This window comes from Seriola dumerili, unplaced genomic scaffold, assembly GCF_002260705.1.
Source record: "Seriola dumerili isolate Sdu_G_001 unplaced genomic scaffold, Sdu_1.0 BDQW01001690.1, whole genome shotgun sequence".
Taxonomy (NCBI): domain Eukaryota; kingdom Metazoa; phylum Chordata; class Actinopteri; order Carangiformes; family Carangidae; genus Seriola; species Seriola dumerili.
The window spans coordinates 148,520-154,121 of NW_019175945.1; the positions used below are offsets into that span (position 1 = coordinate 148,520).

The following is a 5,602-nucleotide window of genomic DNA, read 5'->3' on the forward strand; positions in this document are numbered from 1 at the left end:
CATAGGCCCATGTCCACACTAACCCGGGTAATATTTATCCGGTTAGCCCTTCCGTCCACATTAGAACGGTGAATTCCGTAACTGAAAACGATGCTTTACAAAAACGATCGCTGAGGTGGATAAATGTGAAGACGCCGTGGAACGTGGATGCAAAGCGTTCTGAAAGGGTATAAAAGGGGAATATAGGGCTGTGGGAACATAGACACGCTCCCCTCTTATGGAGTTATGACTGTGAAGGTGACAGCGTATGATTCACATCATTTTCATCCTCATCAGACCATCAGTGGCCCGTCGTGCACAGTAGATACATTATCATCCTGGTTCTCCACTCATTTTTTAGGTTTTTCCTTTAATTTGTCTCCTGTTACTACTCACTGAGATAGATAGCCCCTCACTCATAGTTCCATTTACCCTGCTCTGCTTATTCAGTTAAACCAGTGCTTTCAGGGGTTTAGCAGTAGCCTCATGGTTTTAAGGCATCAGAATGTATCTATGTTAAAAAAAAATTGTAATAAAAAACTTAAGCCTAGCTTCTTGCTAAAAAAGAAATATGTACCCAGAAAACCTCTTTATTGATGGTAAGAAAATGCCTCATATTAATTACATAATATAGTAATTATAATGTAGTTTCTGATACTGATTCTGAGGACCACTGTCCCTGAAGAAAAAAATGTGGCGATTCCCCCATCCCATCCACAAAGGTCTGAGGTTGGGGTGAGCTACGGATCAGCAGCCCTCTAGTTAGGTACTTGGACTATTGCTTAACAGCACTTCAGTCAGCAGAGTGTGCTCAAATTGTGCGGAGCAGGCTACTCTGCCCGATCATAAGATCTAAAATGCAACATGAAAGTGCAAAAGTTTACATTTACTATCAGGGAGGTGCATCAAGGAAGTCTGTTTTAACAAGTGAAACTTTAATGATTAAAAGTCAGGCAAAGCAAGGGTCTATGGGATTAATCATTAAATGGTTAACACTCACAGTTGCATGAAAATGACACAGCACTAGTCAATTGATGTAATTATGTAGGTTGCCAATGTCAGGCGGAGCTCTATCATAGCTGGAGGTGGAGTTGGTGGAGCTCTTCATGGATAGTGAGGATCTTCACTGATTCTCGGAGACGTGCTGCTTGTTGAAAGCTGTCCTAGCCCAGTCCAGAGCCTCGCTCACACATATCAGTCCATTGGGAGTATTGACCCTGCAGTGAAAACCACTCACAGAGTCAGTAATCAAAGTTGGGTCCAGAAAAGTATTGATATCATATTCACATATTTTGCTATTAAAGAGTAGCTGTATAGAATTTCACAATGTATAACTTTGGTGACTTATTTTTTTTTTATTTGTGAAAAAAACAGAAAGTGACATAGATGACACTGTGACCATTAAACATAATAGGTGTGTGTGTGTGTGTGTGTGTGTGTGTGTGTGTGTGTGTGTGTGTGCGCGCGTGTGTCCGTGCATACACATGATGTTCTAATGAGAGTTGATCATATACAATAATAATAATAATAATGATAATGATAACAATGATATATACACTGTAAATAATTACCAGGATTTCACAATATTCAACTGTAATATTTGACACTAAATTGCTGTATTATCACTTTTACAGGATTTAACTTTAATTTTCACAATAAAAGATTGTAATTTCGAAATTTACTATAAAAGCAGTGCCACCACAGTAAACTGCTGTGATATTTGCAGTTTCAATTATTACCAGGATTTCACAGCATTGTATTGCATTATTTCACCATGAAATACTGTATTAAGACTATCCTCCGCAAAAACACAGCGAATTACATGTACCGCGCTGAATTGTGGGACCTAACGTTACCGCTGATTTTTAAAATTTAACGTTTGATGCCACCCGGAGCACAGAAAGGGAAAGAAGTCGGGTCTGCATATTCTGTCAAGGTAATTCACATTCGTTTTCCACCTTTGCATTTTTACATTTTAAACGAGTGTGTTCGTCACATTAATTACTATTTTCTCTGACGCTTTTATTTCAATAGAGCCAGGTTTCCTTAACGTGAGCCGAATGGGGTCAGCCCTATGTTCCCACATTTCTGAGAATGTTTTGAAAATTAGGCCCTATTTTCCCACAGTCTTATATGTTCCCATAGGCCCATGTCCACACTAACCCGGGTAATATTTATCCGGTTAGCCCTTCCGTCCACATTAGAACGGTGAATTCCGAAACTGAAAACGATGCTTTACAAAAACGATCGCTGAGGTGGATAAATGTGAAGACGCCGTGGAACGTGGATGCAAAGCGTTCTGAAAGGGTATAAAAGGGGAATATAGGGCTGTGGGAACATAGACACGCTCCCAGCCGAATGACGCCTGGCCCATTTCACTGAAGGCTGCGAGCAGACTAGCACACCGGGGACTAGCACGCAGGTAACATAACTTATCCCTAACATAGTAGTTAGATCAACTGTTTGTGTGAGCTATAAACCAGCGACGTTTTGCATCACGGTAGAGTGAATCTATGCTCCACATTTTGATGTGAGGCTGTGGCTGTGCAGTAGATAGTTTGGTTTGATACCGTGCAAACGCCCACACTAGCTAACGTCAGCTACGCCACACGTGTTCAGGTCAGGCAGTGTGAGGAAAAAAGCCCGGGCAGTTATCCAGCATGGGGAAAAAGTGGTTAGTGGCTAGCAAGGCTATTTCCAGTTGGAAGTGGAAAAGTTTAGTTTTCTTGCATCTAGCTCTCAGTAGAGCAGAAAGTAATATAAGTGAATTTAAGCCCATTTCACGTATCTATTAAGGGCTTGTAACCACGGTGTTTGTCTTTTCAACAAGGCTTTTTTCTTTTTTCCCCCCTTTTTTTTCTACAGCCACCAAATGTTGGAATAAAAAGTTGATATTGTAGCTTTGGTCATTAACCTGCTGCATATGTTTTATGTACTCTATATAGTTTGATTTGCATTGGTTGTCCTGGTTCTTTGTAGTTGAAGAGATTTTGCTTCAGGATATCGGTCCATTTTCCTCTTCACATAACCACCAGCAACAGATATTATCATCATTATTATTATTATTATTATTATTTTTGCCTGTTTATTCCACTTCTAGTTTGTTCATTTTATGGTTTTGGTGGCTGCGCTTTTTGCCAGCTTCTACAATCTCAATCTCCAGTACCCTGAGGACAGTTCATGCACTTTGGAGTTTATTCAAAGGTATAGTCATTTTAAAATTAGCAATTTATTGGATTCCTCCCTTGACCCCCTTGTTTAAAAGGATATTTCACTCAAAAATGAGAATCAAACTGACTGACTTTCATTTTTGGATGAACTATCCCTCTCTAATAAATGTTTACTTACCATAATTGCTTGTATTGCTTTTATGCTTATTAATTTAACATAAAAGATCACCTGATATTAATGCTTTATTGATTATTTGATTTACAGATGCTTCTTGGGCATCAACCCAGAAACGGCCTCGAGGGCGAAGAGGAAGCGTGGCAACATCAACCCACATGTGAGCACGTTCAGCAGGAAACTTGTGGACTTTGAGTGGCAGGCAAATTAGAAGGAACTTTGAGAAAACTTTGAGAACCCCATTTAAAGGTTTATATTGGTTTAAAGGTTTTATAAAGGTTTATTTTGTTCAATATAACGCAGTAAAATGTACATATTCCATTGTTCAGATGTTATAATACTGACTTGACAAAAAAGGCATGTCATGTTAAATGTAATTGCACTTGGCACTTAACAATTAAATTAAAAAGTGAAAACGAATGATCATTTTGTTCTGTTTTCTTTTTTGAGCATATGAAAGCATGGTTGTGTTGGTGCAGTAAAATCACAATTAACAAGTGAATGTTACAATATCTTACAGTATTTAAATTGTAAATTTACAGTAAATAATTGGCTAATAATTGCATTACTTTCACAGCATTTCACTGTAGATATTTTCACAGCAATTTACTGTAATTTCACAGTAGTTGGCAGTAACCCCACAGCTAAATACTGCTTTATCACAGTAATTCCATGGGCAACTGTGAACTTACGGTAAAGTGTTGTAAATTACTGTGAAATAATTACAGTAAATTACTGTGAAAATATTTACAGCGAATTACTGTGAAAGTAATGCAATTATTAGCCAATTACTTACTGTAAATTTACAGTGTCGCCAATTACTTACTGTAAATTTACAGTGAAAATTCTTACAGTGTAATAATAGTAATAATGTGGTAATAGCAGCAAAGTGATAAAAGTTTTTATAATGTAATAATGTTATATATTAACATAAGTACACCTATATACACAGACAGCATAATAATAGCAATAATAATAATATATGATGATAATTATATAATGCAATAATAATGCAATAATGATAATGATAATCAGACAAGGGGCCCCAGGCCAACTACGCACGTTTGTTTGTTTGTTTGTTTGTTTGTTTTTGGGTTTTTTTTTGGTAACTCTTAGTGATAGCATTGGAAAAAAAAAACACTTGTTAAAGTGAAGCTCAGACTTACACAAACGCCTTTTTAGAGCATCTGTTGTGAGTTTTGATGATGGAGATAATGTGTGCCTTTGGTATTCTTCTGGGAAAGAGTTTAAAGCAGCATGATCCAGGTGACATTTCATTTAGTCCACGAGCTGTGAAAATAAATAAATAAATAACAGGGCTCATTTAGTGCTGAACACCTTTGAGCAGTAACTTCTATAGAAAACAAGTCAGGGTGCCACTGTGCCATGTTGTGAAAAATAAAGATAACACCCATAGGTCATCAGCAGTCAGCAAAAGCACAGTTTGTAATGAGTGCGTGATGGTAATTATTTTACTTATCACAGTGTGTAGACTTTTAGGCATAAGTGTAATACTGGGACCGTAGCAAAACTGTAAAAAAAAAACCCCAAAAAACTATTAATCTAATTTAAGACATATTTCAGAGTTGTTAATAATAATAATGTTCTAAATGACTTTACCTCTGCTGAAACAGTGGTATTAATATATAAATTTCACCAAAAAAAAACAGTTTCAACATCAAGGTGAAAACCCTTTCTACAGTCCGAAGTCATTTGAGGTTTAGTAGTAACCCTTGTTATGAACCTTTTGCGTGAGGTAATAATATGATCAAATGAAATACTGGAACAAAATATCACTAACAGCCCTCGTGTAGAAAAGTGAACACTGATTGACACTTCTTTCCAATCACATCCAGACAATAGACTATCAGACTTACGCATGGCAGTGCAGTGGTGAACAGTGAGCAGCAGCAGCAGTCCCACTGTAAAGCTGAGAGTCCTCATGGTGTCTTCGATGTAGAACTGACGATGCTCTTCTGTCTCTTCTATTTGAAGTGAGCTGCTCTGGTTCTCTTATAGTGCTGCTGCCAAATTATGTAACAGGAAGTTTGAGGTGGGGTGATTAAATAACCCATGCCAAACTAACCAGTCAATATTCTTCAACTTCTATGCATTGTGTTTACGTTCAAGATAAGATCAATTCAAGTTACAAATGTCATGGCTAATTAGGGATAAAATATGATAGAAAATGCAATTCAAAAAAGAGAGAAAAAATTAACATGGACCTGGTAATGGGCTCTCTTGTCATTTCAGACCTGTCCTCATTTACCCATCACTC

The 5,602-nt window shown here is 37.4% G+C and overlaps 1 long non-coding RNA gene across 1 annotated transcript; it reads right to left on the reverse strand.

Annotated features, from left to right (window-relative positions):
• Nucleotides 1-893: 893 nt before the first annotated feature.
• Nucleotides 894-5,317, reverse strand: LOC111238847. The gene is made up of 3 exons (XR_002665831.1): nucleotides 5,202-5,317; nucleotides 4,491-4,614; nucleotides 894-1,196 (listed from the first exon to the last, which is right to left on the reverse strand). It is a non-coding gene; the product is annotated as an uncharacterized LOC111238847 (long non-coding RNA).
• Between the last annotated feature and the right edge of the window lie 285 nt (nucleotides 5,318-5,602).